This window comes from Somniosus microcephalus, unplaced genomic scaffold (genome assembly GCF_052327205.1).
Source record: "Somniosus microcephalus isolate GS21.2 unplaced genomic scaffold, FLI_Smic_1.0 unresolved_chr7, whole genome shotgun sequence".
Taxonomy (NCBI): domain Eukaryota; kingdom Metazoa; phylum Chordata; class Chondrichthyes; order Squaliformes; family Somniosidae; genus Somniosus; species Somniosus microcephalus.
The window spans coordinates 14,861,185-14,880,999 of record NW_028225185.1 but is presented as its reverse complement, the minus strand read 5'-3'; the positions used below and the strand labels follow the sequence as shown (position 1 = coordinate 14,880,999).

The window sequence follows — 19,815 nt, the reverse complement described above, 5'->3', positions numbered from 1 at the left end:
TCTATATCCTTTTCATAATATGGTGACCAGAACTGTACGCAGTGCTCCAATTGTGGTCTAACCAAGGTTCGATCCAGGTTTAGCATAACTTCCCTACTTTTCAATTCTATCCCTCTAGAAATAAACCCTAGTGCTTGGTTTGCTTTTTATGGCCTTGTTAACCTGTGTCGCAACTTTTAGTGATTTGTGTATTTGTACTCCGAGATCCCTTTGTTCCTCTACCCCACCTAGACTCGCACCCTCCAAGTAATAAGTGATCTCCTTATTCTTCCTACCTCGCATTTGTTTGTGTTGAACTTCATTTGCCAATTATATGCCCATTCTGCAAGTCTGTTGTCTTTGCCTCGCCCCCAGGGGTGAATGTAGCTGGGGGCGGGAGGACGGTACACGGGATTGCACTGTGTAATGGGTATAGCGAGCAAGAGGGGGGTCTTTCTCTCTGTGTGTCTCTCTCTTCTCCACCCGCCCCTCCCCTTTTTAATATGTCTAAGTCCTTGGCACTTTCCCATTCTGTGCTGAAGAAATCTTGGACTGACCCCTCACTTGGGGAGGGGGGCAGCGAATCAGTCAGATGTCCTGTTCCTGATGGTTATCCAGTGATCCCTGTCCCAAAGTGTGTGCGAGGGGGAGGTGAGGTTTGGATTTGGCTCGACTGATTTCCCCCCCACCCTTGGTTGAATACCCTGCTGGGCTCACGAGAGTCACGGGTGGAGTAAACCTTTTCGAGTTAGGCCCAGCGTCCATTTTGGTTCTTCTCTTTTCCCCCTCCACTCTCTTGTGAAGTGCCTTGTGATCTTATTCTCCCTCCATAAGCGTTCGAAAAGTGTCGGCCGTGGGTCTCTCTCTCGCCTCTGAGTCAGAAGGTCGTGGGTTAGAGAAATGCGAATCCTTTCTTTCTTTAGTGATGTTGGTTGAGGGATAAATATTGGCCCAGGACACCGGGGAGAACTTTCCCCTCCCCCCTGCTCTTCTTCCAATAGTGGCTGCGGGATCTTTTACATCCACCCGGGAGGGCAGACAGGACCTCGGTAAGACAGCCCCTCCGACAGTGCGGCGCTCCCTCGGCGCCGCCCCTCCGACAGTGCGGCGCTCCCTCAGTACTGCCCCTCCGACAGTGCGGCACTCCCTCAGTACCGCCCCTCCGACAGTGCGGCGCTCCCTCAGTACCGCCCCTCTGACAGTGCGGCGCTCCCTCAGTACCGCCCCTCCGACAGTGCGGCGCGCCCTCGGCGCCGCCCCTCCGACAGTGCGGCGCTCCCTCGGCGCCGGCACTGGGAGTGTCAGCCCAGATTTTTGTGCACAAGTCCCTGGAGTGGGACTCGAACCCACGACCTTCTGACTCTGAGGCGAGGGTGCTACCCACTGAGCCACAGCTGACACTAAAAACAGATGATCTGGTCATTATTACATTGCTGTTTGTGGGAGCTTGCTGTGCGCAAATTGGCTGCCACGTTTCCTACATTACAACAGCGACCACACTTGCAAAAAGTACTTCATTGGCTGTGAAGGGGCTTTGGGACGTCCTGAGGTGGTGAAAGGCGCTGGGGAAATGTGAGTTCTGTCGGGACCCATCGAAGGAGCCCCTTTTTCGTTCTTTGGGACGTTTTCCCATGATGCTTGGGGCTTGAGGCCTTGTCCCCGCTCAGGCTCCAGGAGCCTCCTCTCCTGCATTAAGTGTGGCACTCTGTGCACTGGGACGCACAGTAGAGAATTGTCCTTGTCTTGGCACTGGACAAAAGCCCCATTCAGTTGGCGGAGTGTCGCATTACTTGCGTGCCAAAACCAGATTATTTGTGGGGCCTGTTTTACTACTTCATCATCTTGGCCTCGTTTACAGGGTTTTCTTTTCAATTTCCGTCTCTTCTGTCACTCCTGTGGACCAGGGCGGTGCCAATTTGCATTTTGCGATTATAGAACGTGCAGCACACCGAGACAGGCCCTTCGGCCCATCCGTGTGTTGCACGCGCTCCCTTCCACCCGACTTCATATCTTTCTCCCTCATATGCTTGTCTAGCCTCCCCTTAAATGCATCTACGCTCTTCGCCTCAACCACTCCCTGTGGTAGCGAGTTCCACATTCTCTGAGAAGAGAGTTCTTCCCTCCCACATGGCAGATACACACATAGATACATAGAAGATAGGAGCAGGAGTAGGCCATTCGGCCCCTCGAGCCTGCTCTGCCATTTAATGAGATCATGGCTGATCATCCAAATTCAGTACCCTGTCCCTGCTTTCTCCCCATATCCCTTGATCCCTTTAGCCTTAAGAAATATATCCAACTCCTTCTTGAATATATTTAATGAATTGTCCTCCATTGCCTTCTGTGGTAGAGAATTCCACAGGTTCACCACTCTCCGGGTGAAGAAATTCCTCCTCATCTTAGTCCTAAATGGCTTACCCCTTATCCTTAGACTGTGACCCCTGGTTCTGGACTCCCCTGGCCATCGGGAACACCCTTCCTGCAACTAGTCTGTCCAGTCCTGTTAGAATTTTATAAGTTTCAATGAGATCCCCTCTCATTCTTCTAAACTCCAGCGAATATAAGCCTAATCGACCCAATCTCTCCTCATACGTCATTCCTGCCATCCCAGGTATCAGTCTGGTGAATCTTCGCTGCACTCCCTCCATGGCAAGAACATCCTTCCTCAGATAAGGCGACCAAAACTGCACACAATAGCTGTCTTTCATTCTGCCAGCACAGTTCACCCTATCTCGAGCCATCCTTTGTTCCTTAACCTGTCCCATTACCACCTCCTCTCGCCTTGAGTATCTCTCAATGTCTCTTTAACCTCTCCCGCTTTCTATCCCATCACTGACCGTCCCTTTTGTTCTTTCATCCCCTCCCCCTTTTCCCAGCCCCTAAACCTGCTTAAAAATCTGTTCCATTTCCTGCTTTTTTTTCTCAGTTCTGACGAAGGGTTTTGACCTGAAACGTTGACTCTCTCCACGGATGATGCCGGGCCTGCTGAGTTTTTCCAGCGTCTTCTGTTGCTATTTTGAGTAAACTAGGCCTGTATTCTCTTGAATTCAGAAGAATGAGAGGGGATCTCATCATACAAAATTATTACAGGGCTTGATAGGGTGGATGCTGGGAGAATGTTTCCCTTGGCTGGGGAGTCTAGAACCAGGGGCCACAGCCTCAGGATAAAGGGTAGGCCATTCAGGACTGAGATGAGAAGAAATTTCTTCACAGAGGGCGGTGAATCTTTGGAATTCTCTACCCCAGAGGGCTGTGGAGGCTCAGTCATTGGGTATATTCAAAACAGAAGTCGTAGTTTTCTGACTAGTAAGGGCATCAAGGGATATGGCGATAGGGCCGGTGAATGGAGTTGAGGCAGAAGATCAGCCATGATCTCATTGAATGGCGGAGCAGGCTCGAGGGGCCGAATGGCCGACTCCTGCTCCTATTTCTTATGTCCTCACCACTCTCTGGGTAAAGAAGGCCTTTTTAACAAAAAAAAATAGCAAACCGAGCACTGAGGTTCAGTTCTCGAGGGGTGGAATTGAAGAGCAGAGAAGTTGTGTTAAACTTGTATCGAACCTCGGTTAGACCACACTTGGAGCGCTGTGCACTGTTCTGGTCTGGTTAGACCACACTTGGAGCATTGAGCACAGCGCACAGTTCTGGTCTGGTTAGACCACACTTGGAGCATTGAGCGCTGTGCACAGTTCCAGTCTGGTTAGGCCACACTGGGAGCACTGTGCACAGTTCTGGTCTGGTTAGACCACACTTGGAGCACTGTGCACAGTTCTGGTTAGACCACACTTGGAGCACGGTGCACAGTTCTGGTCTGGTTAGACCACACTTGGAGCACTGTGCACAGTTCTGGTCTGGTTCGACCACACTTGGAGCATTGTGCACAGTTCTGGTCTGGTTAGACCACACTGGGAGCACTGTGCACAGTTCCGGTCTGGTTTGATCACACTTGGAGCGCTGTGCACAGTTCTGGTCTCCATATTACAAAAAGGATATAGAGGCACCAGAGAAGATGCAAAAAAGATTTACAAGAATGATACCAGAACTGCTAATACAAAAAGCAAAATACTGCGGAGGCTGGAAATCTGCAATAAAAACAGAAAATGCTGGAGATACTCAGCAGGTCAGGCAGCATCTGTGGGGAGAGAAACAGAGTTAACGTTTCAGGTCTGTGACCCTTTGTCAGCGGTGACAACAGGCTGGCCGGACAACACCTACAGGTGTTTTCTCGCGAGGCAACTCTTGTTGCTCGGGACAGGTCTCTCATCTAGCAGAATCGTTTGTGGAGTCATGCAGCTCTAATCCCAGCGGGCCTGAAGAGAGAGCTTTTTAATGGGAGCTGTGCTAAAGCAATTCGGGCCCAAAAAAAAAGGCTTTCTCCTTTTTAAAAAAAAAAAAAAAAAAAGTTTGTTATGGATTTTATTTTCTCTGTCCGCACGGTTCGATAGGACAACAACATAGTAAAACGTCCTAAGGCGCTTCACGGGACGGTTATCAAACAAAATGGGACCCCGAGCCACATCAGGAGATATTAGGACAGGCGACAAAGCTGGGTCAGTGAGGTCGGTTTTAAGGAGCGTCTTCAAGGAGGAGAGAGAGAGGCGGAGAGGTTTAGGGAGGGAATTCCAGAGCTCGGGACCCAGGCGGCTGAAGGCACGGCCGCCAATGGTGGAGCGATGGAAATCGGGGGGTGTTCAAGGGGCCAGAATTGGAGGAGCGCCGAGATCTCGGAGGGGTTTAAAAAAAAATTCTTTTATGGGATGTGGGCGTCGCTGGCAAGGCCGGCATTTATTGCCAATCCCTAATTGTCCTCGAGAAGGTGAATCTTAAGGTATGGTGTTCTTCAATAAATAGACGGAGACTGCAGATCAACAATCAACAGGTGTTTACTGGATGAGGGTTACTCTAAAAACTAACGGTACAGATGCCTGCTCAGGGCTTATATACAGGTGTGGTCACTGCCGGTACTACAGTATACAGGAGCTGTAAAAGTAGTTCTCTCTTAAAGGTACATACACTACAATTCCTCCCCTTTTAGATTAACAGTACCATAACATTCAAATAACAGTTAACACTTTTAACATGCACATTTAACTGAAATAGTCCATTTATAGATTCAGTCTTTGGGGTGGTTTCCTGATCCTCTCTGGATAGCGCCTTTCCTGAGTGTCTTGCTCTTGGTGCGGAGGCGATTCTGGCCCCCTGTCGTTGGTTAGTTCATCAGTTTCCGATGCTACTGTTTCTGGGGTAGATGCTACCAGTACGTCGGGTTCATCACCAGGTACACTAGACATGAGGTTGACTCGTTCCTGTGACGCTAGGATCTGGTCGACATGGTGTCTCACAATGTTCTCCCCGACATCCACTGTGTACATTAGTGGCCCCTGCCGTGTGCATATCGTTCCGGGTTGCCATTTCTCTGTTCGGTAGTCGCGGGCCAAGACTGGTTGTCCTACATTGAAGCTCCTTGTCGGCTTCTCATTGATGTGCTGGAATTGCTTATTCTCAATATTTCTTCGCACATTTGGTCTGAGCAAATCCAGACGAGATCTCAACCTTCGGTTAAAGAACATCATGGCCGGGGTCTGGTTGGTAACTGCATGTGTCGCATTTCTGTAGGCTAACAGGAAATTGTCCACCTTATGTTGTAGTGGAATGTCATCATCGCACATGGCCCTTACTGCCTTTTTAAAGGTTTGTACGAACCTCTCAGCCAATCCATTTGTGGATGTGTAATGCCTTACCCCACTCCTTCTCATAAATTTCCGAAACTCTTCGGACACAAACTGTGGTCCGTTATCAGCAAATCTGCTCTGGCAAGCCGTTCCTGGCAAATATGGTCCGTAGGACTGCAATCGTTTTCTCCGTAGTGGTGGAGGACATTTTGATCACCTCAGGCCATTTCGAGTGCGCATCCACTGCTATTAAGAACATTGAGTCCATGAATGGACCAGCAAAATCAATATGCACCCGTTGCCATGGAGAGGAGGGCCACTCCCATGGGTGTAGAGGGGCATGTTTTGGTGCATTTTGGACCTTCTGGCATCCTGAGCAGCTCTATGTTAGGTCCTCGATTTGTTGATCGATTCCCGGCCACCACACATAAGCCCTAGCAAGGCTTTTCATTTTCACCCCTCCCAGATGGCCTTCGTGAAACTCATTGAGCACTCTCTCCCTTAACTTGGGTGGAATTACCACTCGGGATCCACACATCACTGTCCCCTGGCATACTGACAGCTGTTCTCTTCTGGATGAGAATGCTGGCAACAGTGAGTCGCCATGTGTTGGCCATCCCTTCACCGTCAAATCATATACCGGAGACAGTGTCGGATCATTTCGGGTCTCGTTCTCTATATCCGCGTTAGTTACTGGCAAGCGTTCAATTATCGACGAATAAAATATTTCAACAGGGTCCACTGCTGGTGCTTCCTCCGCAGTAGGCGGTGGCAGGCGTGATAGCCCATCAGCGTTTCCATGCTGTTTTGTGCCCTTATACTCTATTTCATATTGGTTCGCCCCTAGAAAAAGGGACCATCTTTGTAGCCGTTGCGCAGTCATCACCGGAACGCCCTTCTTTGGATTAAAGATGGAGACAAGTGGTTGGTGGTCAGTCAACAAGGTGAACTTCTGCCCATGCAGATAGTGGTTGAACTTTTTTACTCCCCATACTAGGCTGAGGGCCTCCCTGTCAATCTGGGCGTAGTTGCGCTCGGCTGAGGTTAGTGACCGAGACGCAAAGGCTACTGGCCTCTCCAACCCGTCTGGGAATTTGTGCGACAGCACCACTCCAATACCATAGGGTGATGCATCACATGCCAAACGAATTGGTAGTGCTGGGTTGAAATGAGCCAACACCTCTTTTGATGTGATCAATTCTTTGCACTTCTGGAAAGCTCGTTTACATTCGTCATTCCACTTCCATGGTACCCCCGTCTGCAGTAGGGTGTTCAGTGGGTGTAATACTGTAGACAAATTTGGTAAGAACTTATGGTAGTAGTTCACCAGCCCGAGGAACGACCTCAGTTGTGACACATTTTCCGGTGCTGGAGCCTTGACTACTGCCTCAATCTTCTCAGGGGACTTATGTAACCCCTCTTCATCAATAACGTGGCCACAATACGAGATCTGCTTCTGGAAAAACTCGCATTTGTGGCGATTAGCTCGTAGCCCATATTCCTTCAATCTAGTGAGCGCCTGCTCCAGGTTGGCGAGGTGATCACTGTCATTTTTGCCCGTGACCAGGATGTCGTCCAAATATCCCTTGCAGGACTTGATCCATTGCCCTTTGCCAAATAGCCGGAGCCGATGCTACCCCAACGCCAGCCGGTTGTATTGGTAGAGACCTTTGTGAGTGTTGATCGTGAGGTATTGTTTCGAGGCTTCTTCTACCTCCATTTGCAGGTACGCCTGGGCCAGATCAATCTTAGTGAAGCGTTTTCCTCCAGATAGCGAGGCGAAAATATCTTCAATCCGCGGAAGCGGATATTGTACCGTGTGAAGGACTGGGTTCACTGTCACCTTAAAGTCCCCACAGATGCGAACCTTCTTTGGTTCCCCAGGCGTATTACTCAATGACCTCTTCATTACAGGAACGATGGGTGTAGCCCACTCGCTCCAGTCCACTTTGGACAGTACTCCTGAACGTTCCAAACCTTCCAGCTCTGCTTCGACGGCTGGGCGGATCGCATAAGGCACCGGTCTGGCCTTAAAAACCTTTGGGCTTGCATTTTCCTCTATTTTAATCGTTGCTGTTATGCCTTTTAGTGTTCCGAGTCCCTCCTGGAACACTTCTTGTGCGTCAGTTAGCATTTTTGACAGTCGTCCAGGTGTGACGTCATCCTTTTTGGCCTCTACCGTCAGTGCCTGTATGGAATGCCAATCTAATTGTATCTTCCGGATCCATTCACATCCTAGTAATGGTGGTCCTCCATCTGGCAATACATATAGTTCCATTTTTGGTATTTCCTGGCCGTTGTATATCACGTTCACCCTTATTTTTCCTTTGGGGTAGACTTTTTGCCCCGTGTACATCTTCAAGACAATCTCTGTAGCTCTCAAGGGTATATGTGAGAATAGCTGCTTGTAGTTCCTTCGGTTTATGACTGTTAGGGCTGATCCTGTGTCCAATTCCATTTTCACTTGGACTTCGTCTATCTTGAGCGTGACCCAGATAGTTTGGTGATCCTCCATTTTGATTACATTATGTAGTTTCAGACAACCCAGCTCCTTGCTTCCGGAGTCTGTATCACTTTTCTGTTCGTCTGAACTACTCTCCGTCACCTTATGTACCTTTTTGTACTTCTCTTGTGGAGATTTCTTGCTGCTGGTTTTCTTCCCTGACCTGCAGACTCTTGCTATGTGTCCTGCTTTTCCACACTGTCTGCACACTTGGTCCTTGAACCAACAATCCTTCTGGTCGTGTGTTGTTCTGCCGCAACGATAACACTTCCCTGCTCCATATGACATTTCATTGGTGCCATATTCTTGCGGTCTCCGTTGTATCTTTGCAGCGCCCCGTGCGGCTGCTTCGTGTGATACTGCCATGCTGAAAGCCTTGTCCAGCGTAAGATCCTTTTCTGATAGATGCCGTTTCTGGGTTCCTTCTCTTTGAAGCCCACACACAAACTTGTCCCTTAACGTATCTGCTAGTCCCATTCCAAACTGGCAGTGTTTCGACAGCTTGTGCAGTTCCGTTAAATACTCAGCATTACTTTCATCTTTATGCTGGTTCCTTTTATGAAACTTAAATCTTTCTGCTATCAGCAGCGGTGTGGGGTTTAAGTGGTCCTGTAGGATTTCCACTATGTTTTCGAAATCCTTATCCACTGGCTTCTCTGGGGTTACTAGGTTTCGCAGTAAGCCGTACGTTTTTGCACCCATGGAATTCAACAAAACCAGTGCTTTCCTGGCATCTGGCACTTCATTCGCCTTGCAGTACACCTCAATGCGCTCCGCATATGTCGCCCAATCTTCGACTTCATTGTCGAACGCTGTGACACTGCCACTCTTCGGCATCCCTGGGTGTGGTTAGACTGGCTAAAATGGCATCTCCCGCGCTCTCCCTTCTTCTCCGCTGGCTTAAAATGGCATCTCCCGCGCTACTCTTTCTTCCCGCGCTCGCCCTTCTTCTCCGCTGCGGCTTCAAAAATGGCGTCTCCCGCGCTCTCCCTTCTCCGCGGCTCAAATGGCGTCTCCCGCGCTTCCTTTCTTCCCCCGCGGACGCTGCTCAGCCCTTGAGCCCTGGCTGCGCTCTGCGCGTTTTCCTGTGCGCCTCTCTCATTGCCGCCGCTCGGTCCTGAACCCCGGCTGTGCTTTACCCTCTCTCTCTTTTTGTGTTCCGTCGACGCCGCTCGGTCTTCAACCCCCGGCTGCACCCTGTGCGCTTTACCCTCTCTCTTACCCCGTCGACGCTTCTCGGCCTTTTCTGTGCCGTCGGTCGGCTCCAGCCGCCGCTGTCCGGGAAGGGTCTGCGCTGTGCCTGTTGCTGGATCGTCGTGGCTGGAGAACCAAGCCCAGCTCTTAACAGCCTCCCCTGCGATGCTCAGTCTCTGCCGGATGACTGGGCGGTTGCTCGTGGTCGACGCCCGTGCTTCCGGCCTCGACTTTCTTCCACTATCCTCCAGGAGCGAATCCTTGGGAGGAAATGCTGAGTTGCAGGTAGGTTCGAATCGACCTCGTTGCCACTATTAAATCCGTGAATCTTAAGGTATGGTGTTCTTCAATAAATAGACGGAGACTGCAGATCAACAATCAACAGGTGTTTACTGGATGAGGGTAGTCTAAAAACTAACAGTACAGATGCCTGCTCAGGGCTTATATACAGGTGTGGTCACTGCCAGTACTACAGTATACAGGAGCTGTAAAAGTAGTTCTCTCCCTTAAAGGTACATACACTACAGTAGTGAGCCATCTTCTTGAACCGCTGCAGTCTGTGTGGTGAAGGTACTCCCACAGTGCTGTTGGGGAGGGATACCCGATGCGAGGCATGCCCGATACGAGACTCCCAAAACAAGCGCTCTACTCGGAGCTCCGGCAAGGCAAGAGAGCCCCAGGTGGGCAGAGGAAACGCTTCAAGGACACCCTCAAAGCCTCCTTGAAAAAGTGTAACATCCCCACCGACACCTGGGAATCCCTGGCCCAAGACCACACAAAGTGGAGGAGAAGCATCCGGGAAGGCGCCGAACACCTCGAGTCTCTTCGCCGGGAGCAAGCAGAAGCCAAGGGCAAACAGCGCAAGGAGCGCACGTCAACCCAAACACCCCACACCCACCCGCCCCTTCAACCACCATCTGCCCCACCTGTGACAGAGACTGTAGGTCCCGCATTGGACTAATCGGTCACCTGAGAACTCATTTTAAATGTGGGAGCAAGTCATCCTCGGTTCCGAGGGACTGCCGAAGAAGAGGGAGGGAGTTCCAGGATTTTGACCCAGCGACGATGAAGGAACGGCCGATATATTTCTAAGTCAGGGTGGTGTGTGACTTGGAGGGGAACTTGGAGCTGGTGGTGTTCCTATGCGCCTGCTGCCCTTGTCCTTCTAGGTGGAAGAGGTGGTGGGTTTGGGAGGTGCTGCCGAAGAAGCCTTGGCGAGTTGCTGCAGTGCATCTTGCAGATGGTCCACACTGCAGCCACGGTGCGCCGGTGGTGGAGGGAGTGAATGTTTAAGGTGGTGGATGGAGTGCCAATCAAGCAGGCTGCTTTGTCCTGGATGGTGTCGAGCTTCTTGAGTGTTGTTGGAGCTGCACTCGTCCAGGCAAGTGGAGAGTATTCCATCACACTCCTCACTTGTGCCTTGTAGATGGTGGAAAGGCTTTGGGGAGTCAGGAGGTGAGACACTCACCACAGAATACCCAGCCTTTGACCTGCTTTTGTTGACACAGTATTTATGTGGCTGGTCCAGTTAAGTTTCTGGTCAATGGTGACCCCAGGATGTTGATAGGGACGGGAGGGGAGGGGGGTGGGTGCGAGGAGGCCATGGAGGGATTGGAACACGAGGATGGGGAATTTTAAAATCGAGGCGTTGCCGGACTGGGAGCCAGTGTAGGTCGGTGAGCACAGTGGGGCAATGGGCGAACGGGGCTCGGTGCGAGTTAAGACACGGGGCGAGCAGGAGTTCACAAGGACAGGTTGGGGACTCCTCCCCAGGGGTCTGCTGCTGGACCGCTACGGTGATGGATGACCATCAGCTTGAAAGCCTGAGGCCTATCTTGAGACCTGCTTCAACAGGCCTTGGCATTTGAATCATCCGTACCTGTGAAAACATTCGGTTACCAACTTGAGCGTTTCAGAAGCAACCTAAAGCCACAGTGGCGAGTAAATAGCTGACTTGCGGGAGATGGAATTAATTACCAGTCTTCATTTTGACGGCAACTGACATTTACTTTGCCTTAAGTGGCGGTCTCAGTAATTGTTTCTGGAATCATAGGATTAATTAAAAATGTCCTAGTAAAGGATCCCCTTGGAATGAGTGACCATAACATGGTTGAATTCCATATTCAATTAGAGGGTGAGAAGGTTGGATCTCAAACAAGCGTGCTAAGCTTGAATAAAGGAGACTATGAAGGTATGAGAGCGGAATTGAGTAGAGTGGATTGGGAAAATAGATTAAAGGGTAAGACGATACATGATCAGTAGTGTACATTTAAGGAGTTATTTTACAACTTCCAAAAAATATATATTCCACTGAGAAGAAAAGGGTGTAAAAGAAAAGACAGCCATCCGTGGCTAAGTAAAGAAATTAAGGATAGTATTCGACTAAAAACAAGGGCATATAAGGTAGCCAAATCTAGTGGGAGGATAGAGGATTGGGAAAACTTTAAAAGACAGCAAAAAATAACAAAAAGATTGATTAAGAAAGGGAAGATAGATTATGAAAGTAAATTAGCAAAAAATATAAAAACAGATAGTAAGAGTTTTTATAGTTATATAAAAAGAAAAAGGGTGGCTAAAGTAAATGTTGGTCCCTTAGAGGATGAGACCGGGAAATTAATGGTGGGAAATATGGAGATGGCAAAAACACTGAATGAATATTTTATATCAGTCTTTACAGTAGAAGACACTAAGAATATCCCAACACTGGACAAACAGGGGGCTAAAGGGGGGAGGAGCTGAACACGATCAAAATCACTAAGGAAGTGGTACTCGGTAAAATAATGGGACTCAAGGCGGATAAATCACCTGGACCTGATGGCTTACATCCTAGGGTCTTGAGGGAAGTGGCGGTAGGGATTGTGGATGCATTGGTAATAATTTTCCAAAACTCCCTGGACTCGGCAAAGGTCCCGGCAGACTGGAAAACTGCTAATGTAACACCCTTATTTAAAAAGGGCAGTAGACAGAAGGCTGGAAACTATAGACCGGTTAGCCTAACATCTGTGGTAGGTAAAATTTTGGAGTCCATTATTAAGGAGACAGTAACAGGACATTTGGATAATCATAATTTAATAGGACAAAGTCAGCATGGTTTTATGAAGGGGAAGTCATGTTTGACAAATTTGCTGGAGTTCTTTGAGGAAGTAACATATAGGGTGGATAAAGGGGAACCAGTGGACGTAGTGTATTTAGACTTCCAAAAGGCATTTGACAAGGTGCCACACAAAAGATTATTGCTTAAGATAAAAAATGACGGGATTGGGGGTAATATTCTGGCATGGATAGAGGATTGGCTATCTAACAGAAGGCAGAGAGTTGGGATAAATGGTTCATTCTCAGACTGGCAATCAGTAACTAGTGGTGTTCCGCAGGGGTCAGTGCTGGGTCCCCAACTCTTTACAATCTATATTAACGATTTGGAGGAGGGGACCGAGTGTAACATATCAAAGTTTGCAGATGATACTAAGATGGGAGGGAAAGTAGTGAGTGAGGAGGACATAAAAAACCTGCAAGGGGACATAGACAGGCTAAGTAAGTAGGCAGAGATTTGGCAGATGGAATACAATACTGGAAAGTGTGAGGTTATGCACTTTGGCAGGAAAAATCGTAGAGCAAGTTATTATCTTAATGGCAAGAAACTGGAAAGTACTGAAGTACAAAGGGATCTGGGGGTCCTGGTGCACGAAACTCAAAAGGTTAGTATGCAGGTGCAGCAAGTGATTAAGAAGGCCAATGGAATGTTGGCTTTCAATGCTAGGGGGATAGAATATAAAAATAGGGAGGCATTGCTTCAGTTGTACAAGGTATTGGTGAGACCGCACCTGGAATACTGCATTCAGTTTTGGTGTCCATACTTAAGAAAGGACATACTTGCTCTCGAGTCAGTACAAAGAAGGTTCACTCGGTTAATCCCGGGGATGAGGGGATGGACATATGAGGAGAGGTTGAGTAGATTGGGACTCTACTCATTGGAGTTCAGAAGAATGAGAGGCGATCTTATTGAAACATATAAGATTGTGAAGGGGTTGGATCGGGTGGGTGCGGGGAGGATGTTCCCGATGATGGGTGAAACTAGAACTAGGGGGCATAGTCTTAGAATAAGGGGCTGCTCTTTCAAAACTGAGATGAGGAGGAACTACTTCACTCAGAGGGTGGCAGGTCCATGGAATATGCTGCCCCAAAAAGCTGTAGAAGCTACGTCATTACATAAATTTAAAACAGAAATACAGTTTCCTAGAAGTAAAGGGAATTAAGGGTTACGGGGAGCGGGCAGGAATTTGGACATGAGTCTAGGTTCGGATCGGACATGGCCCTGTGGGTAGCGGAGCGGGCCCAGGGGCCATGTAGCCTGATCCTGCTCCTATTTCGTGTGTCTAATTCTGTTAGATTCAGGAGATGGTTCTGTGATAGTAGATTGGCGGTTAGGATCAGATCAGCCATGATCTTATTGAATGGCGGAGCAGGCTCGAGGGGCCGATTGGCCTACTCCTCCTATTTCTTAGGTTCTTATGTAATGATACAGCACAGAATGAGGCCATTCGGCCCATCGTGCCTGTGCCGGCTCTTTGAAAGAGCTCTCCAATTAGTCCCACTCCCCCCTGCTCCTTCCCCACGGCCCTACAAATTTTTCCTCTTCAAGTGTTTATCCAATTCCCTTTTGAAAGTCACCATTGAATCTGCTTCCACCACCGCCCTTTCAGACAGCGCGTTCCAGATCACAACAACTCGCTGCATAAAAAAAATTCTCCTCACGTCTTCAGCCGTGTGGGCCCCGAGCTCTGGAATTCCCTCCCTAAACCTCTCCGCGCCTCTCTCCTCCTTTAAGACGCTCCTTAAAACCGACCCCTCTGACCAAGCTTTTGCTCACCTGTCCTAATATCTCCTTATGTGGCTCGGTGTCAAATTTTGTCTGTTAATCGCTCCCGTGAAGCGCCTTGGGACGTTTTACTACATTAAAGGCGCTGTATAAATGCAGGTTGTTGTTGCGTCTGTTGAATGCTGCTGGTGTTGAGATAGAAAGTTTAATGGATTTAAAATTTGCTCCTCCCACCATCGACCCCACTAGCTTGGATCGTGACCCACCCCATCTTCTCACTCTGCGATAATGGCGGTTATTTCTGTTAACCGAATGAAGTGTGGCATTATTGATCCCGCGACTCCTTTATCACGGAGTATAGCCATCTGTGTCTACACTCTGCCAGGGGTTTAACATATGCTGTGCTTGAAAGTGGTGAGAGGAAGATTGGAATGTAGGAAAGAACATTTACTTATCAAGTCTGCTTACATTATCGACAGACAATGCATTCTCTCACGGACTCTACCCACTCATATAATCTCCTCCCACAGCCCATGTACACTCTCCCCTGTGAGGGACTCTACCCACCCATTTAATCTCCCTCCGCAGCCCATGTACACTCTCCCCTATCACAGACTCTACCCACCCATTTAATCTCCTCCCACAGCCCAGGTACACTCTCCCCTATCACAGACTCTACCCACTCATGTAATCTCCCTCCACAGCCCAGGTACACTCTCCCCTATCACGGACTCTACCCACCCATTTAATCTCCTCCCACAGCCCATGTACACTCTCCCCTATCACGGACTCTACCCACCCATTTAATCTCCTCCCACAGCCCATGTACACTCTCCTCTACCACAGACTCTACCCACCCATTTAATCTTCTCCCACAGCCCATGTACACTCTCCCCTATCACGGACTCTACCCACCCATTTAATCTCCTCCCACAGCCCATGTACACTCTCCTCTATCACGGGCTCTACCCACCCATTTAATCTCCTCCCACAGCCCATGTACACTCTCCCCTATCGTGGACTCTGCCCACCCATTTAATCTCCCTCCACAGCCCATGTACACTCTCCCCTATCACGGACTCTACCCACCCATTTAATTTCCTCCCACAGCCCATGTACACTTTCCACTATCATGGTCTCTGTTCATTCTTTGGATATAGCTGTCCCCTTGAGAAGGTGGTGATGGGCTTTCTTCTTGAACCGCTACAGTCCCGTGCGGTGAAGGTGCTCTGCACCCGAGAGAGCAGACGGGGCCTCGGTTTAACTTTTCATCCGAAAGACGGCACCTCCGACAGTGCAGCACTCCCACAGTGCAGCACTCCCTCAGTACTGACACTGGGAGTGTCGGCCTAGATTTTGTGCTCAAGCCTCTGAAGTGGGGCTTGTGCTCTCCTAGTCCCTCTGATTCACAGGCATATCACACTGACACATTTCAGGCTAAAACCTATAAATCAAGCTTATTGAAGACGATAAAATTAAACGGATGCCAAAGCAAAACGCAGAAATTCAAATAGTTTACCATAAAAGGGCACTGAAGTTTGGGCCAGTTCTTTAAAACTTTGTTCAAAAATAATAAATGGCTCAAAACTTCAGCAAAATAACTCAGAAACCTTCCTCTGTGAGGAAGGTTATATGATTCATGGAGCGCTGTTGAGGGCAGAGTTGCCAACTCTGAGGACTGCGTTCCTGGAGGTTTAATCACATGACCTTCTCCTTCCGACTGCCCTGCCCCCCCACACTCCCACCATTGGCTGTGGGAAGGATGTGATGGTGACCAATCAGAAAGCCTTTTCTTTGCCAGTTCCAACGCCGTGGCTCAGTGGGCGGTGCTCTCTCTCTCTCGCCTCTGAGTAAGAAGGTCGTGGGTTCGGGCCCCACTCCAGACACGGGCCCGTAATCCAGGCCGACACTCCCGAGTGCCAGTACTGAGGGAGCGCCGCACTGTCGGCGGGGTGGTACTGAGGGAGCGCCGCACTGTCGGAGGGGCGGTACTGAGGGAGAGCCGCACTGTCGGAGGGGCGGTACTGAGGGAGCGCCGCACTGTCGGAGGGGCGGTACTGAGGGAGAGCCGCACTGTCGGCGGGGTGGTACTGAGGGAGCGCCGCACTGTCGGAGGGGCGGTACTGAGGGAGCGCCGCACTGTCGGAGGGGCGGTACTGAGGGAGCGCCGCACTGTCGGAGGGGCGGTACTGAGGGAGCGCCGCACTGTCGGAGGGGCGGTACTGAGGGAGCGCCGCACTGTCGGAGGGGCGGGTACTGAGGGAGCGCCGCACTGTCGGAGGGGCAGTACTGTGGGAGGGGCGGTACTGAGGGAGCGCCGCACTGTCGGAGGGGCGGTACTGAGGGAGCGCCGCACTGTCGGAGGGGCAGTACTGAGGGAGCGCCGCACTGTCGGAGGGGCGGTACTGAGGGAGCGCCGCACTGTCGGAGGGGCGGTACTGAGGGAGCGCCGCACTGTCGGAGGGGCGGTACTGAGGGAGCGCCGCACTGTCGGAGGGGCGGAACTGAGGGAGCGCCGCACTGTCGGAGGGGCGGTACTGAGGGAGCGCCGCACTGTCGGAGGGGCGGTACTGAGGGAGCGCCGCACTGTCGGAGGGGCGGTACTGAGGGAGCGCCGCACTGTCGGAGGGGCGGTACTGAGGGAGCGCCGCACTGTCGGCGGGGCGGTACTGAGGGAGCGCCGCACTGTCGGCGGGGCGGTACTGAGGGAGCGCCGCACTGTCGGCGGGGCAGTACTGAGGGAGCGCCGCACTGTCGGCGGGGCGGTACTGAGGGAGCGCCGCACTGTCGGCGGGGCGGTACTGAGGGAGCGCCGCACTGTCGGCGGGGCGGTACTGAGGGAGCGCCGCACTGTCGGCGGGGCAGTACTGAGGGAGTGCCCCACAACCTCCTAACCCACTGAGCCACAGCTGACACTTTGAGGGTTACACAACCAAGGTGGGTCGATGGAGATAAGACACAGATCAGCCGTGATCTAATTGACAGGCTCGAGGAGCTGAACGGCCCCCTCCCGTTCCCGTGGCGGGGCTTGAACCCATGAACCTCTGATTCAAGAGGCGGGAGTGCCACCGACTGAGTCAAACCGCGCGCCCCTCGACTTGGATCCTGTTTAAACAAAGGCTTTGCTTTGGAGATTGACGTCGAGGTAGGCCTGGCTGGGCCGAGAGCCAGCAACTCCCCCTGCTTTCCTGCACCGCAGAGCAGAGCGAGGCGGGCTCAGTTGACGAGAGGCCTCCGAGCAGACAGCTGGCAGTCAAAAGCCAGGCCCCTCCTTGTTTCTCTGGAAGCTCGGCTGACTCCGGCCTGAGCTATCCCGCCACCTCAACCCAGCATGTTTGCGATGACACCAGAGACAGCAATCAGCCAGCCCGGCCCTCTCCTACTCCTGCCCCCTCAGCCCCTGTGACTGAAGGGAACGCTCCACCTTCAGCAGAGAATCAGCCCAGGGAGGCAAGAAGCTAGCGTGTTGCAACAAGATAGCTCTCGTGAGGAATGTTTCTTGAAAGCACAGGAGAATCGAGATTGAACAGAGATACTGACCATGGGAGATTCTCGATCATTTTGACAGTGTAGAGGGAGCTTTACTCTGTATCTAACCCGTGCTGTACCTGCCCTGGGAGTGTTTGATGGGACAGTGTAGAGGGAGCTTTACTCTGTATCTAACCCGTGCTGTACCTGCCCTGGGAGTGTTTGATGGGACAGTGTAGAGGGAGCTTTACTCTGTATCTAACCCGTGCTGTACCTGCCCTGGGAGTGTTAGATGGGACAGTGTAGAGGGAGCTTTACTCTCTATCTAACCCGTGCTGTACCTGCCCTGGGAGTGTTTGATGGGACAGTGTAGAGGGAGCTTTACTCTGTATCTAACCCGTGCTGTACCTGCCCTGGGAGTGTTTGATGGGACAGTGTAGAGGGAGCTTTACTCTGTGTCTAACCCCGTGCTGTACCTGCCCTGGGAGTGTTTGATGGGACAGTGTAGAGGGAGCTTTACTCTGTTTCTAACCCATGCTGCACCTGCCCTGGGAGTGTTTGATGGGACAGTGTAGAGGGAGCTTTACTCTGTATCTAACCCGTGCTGTACCTGCCCTGGGAGTGTTTGATGGGGACAGTGTAGAGGGAGCTTTACTCTGTATCTAACCCCGTGCTGTACCTGCCCTGGGAGTGTTTGATGGGACAGTGTAGAGGGAGCTTTACTCTGTATCTAACCCGTGCTGTACCTGCCTCTTTTTAACTATATTAGAGGCGCTATATAAATGCAAGTTGTGTGGGGGCACTTCAGCTAAAAGAGGTTGCTGGGATCCTCGGCAGCATCTCCTCCCCTTTCTCCCCCTGGAGAATCGGTCGGTCAGCACGATGCAGAGACTGACCCCTGTGCCCCTGGATGGCACGTTTTGACTTCTAAACCTTGCCCAGCGGCGCTCGATGGGTTACTGCCGTGTGCAGTGGTGCTGTAACCCGAGACCTTTCTGCCTCGAGACGATCTGTGGTTTCCCAACGGGCGTTTGATTTATCGCGGCGTGACCTCACTGCAGCAGTCATTGTGTGTGTGTGTGAGGGAGAGTTAAGAGACGTCATTAATCGCTGCTCCTAATTTAACTCTCTGACTCACTCTGATGCTTGCACGGGAAATGATGAGTAGTTTTGATGAAAGGGGAAGTCGGGGCCTGTGGCACTGGGCCCAGCGAGAAGTTGACTTCACTGGGAGGAGGGCAGGAGAAACCGGGACAAGGCCCAAAAAAAAGCCTCCTATTAGTTTGTCTTGCTCTTGGCTCTACGCTAAGGCGGAAGGAACGATCTCCTGTTGTAATCTCTGTTTACATAACTTCCTGAGAGGTGACATTGATGTAGAGCGACAGGGAGATAACGGATCCATTTTCCTGAAGGCTATGTTCGAAACACTTTCTGGCCCTTGCTAAGATTCTTCTTGTCTGTTTTAACACAAATCACATCAGGTAATTTCTGTACTCCCTGTTCGTTCCGATGGACTTGCCCTGTTTGTCTCCCTCCCTCCCCCCCGCCGGGTGTCTCTCCCTCCTTCCCCCCGCCGTGTCTCCCTCCCTCTCTCCCTCCCCCCGCCGTGCCTCCCTCCCCCCCGCCGGGTCTCCCTCCCTCCCTCCCTCCCTCTCTCCCCCGCCGTGCCTCCCTCCCTCCCCCCCGCCGGGTGTCTCTCCCTCCCTCCCCCCCCACCCCCGCCGTGCCTGCCTCCCTCCCTCCCTCCCTCCGGCCCTCCCTCCCCCACCGCCGGCCCTCCCTCCCCCACGCCGTGCCTCCCCGCCGGGCCTCCCTCCCCCCCCCCCCCCCCCCCCCCGCCGGGCCTCCCTCCCCCCCGCCATGCCTCCCTCCCTCCCCCCTGCCGGGTGTCTCTCCCTCCCTTCCCCCCGCCGTGCCTCCCTCCCCCCGCCGTGCCTCCCTCCCTCCCCCCCGCCGGGTGTCTCTCCCTCCCTCCCCCAGCCGTGCCTCCCTCCCCCTCCGCCGGGTCTCCCTCCCTCCCTCCGTGCCTCCCTCCCTCCCCCAGCCGTGTCTCCCTCCCCCCGCCGGGTCTCCCTCACTTGTACTAGCGGGCTTTGACATAATTCCGTGATGGCATTGAAAAAAAGGACTCTCATTTCTCCAGCGCCTTTCACGACCTCAGGACGTCCCAAAGCGCTTTACAG

At 51.6% G+C, this 19,815-nt stretch overlaps 1 protein-coding gene across 5 annotated transcripts in view; it reads left to right on the top strand.

Annotated features, from left to right (window-relative positions):
* LOC147086569 (ceramide synthase 2-like) overlaps positions 1-19,815 on the top strand; it is a 76,161-nt gene that overhangs the window by 11,942 nt on the left and 44,404 nt on the right. For 2 of the 5 annotated variants that reach the window (XM_085978701.1, XM_085978700.1), the window contains exon 1: positions 18,831-19,113. The exons of the other annotated variants lie outside the window; for them this stretch is intronic. The gene's annotated coding sequence lies outside the window, so the exon portion shown is untranslated. Of the gene's footprint in view, positions 1-18,830; positions 19,114-19,815 lie in introns of those variants that run through there. 5 annotated transcript variants of the gene reach the window in all.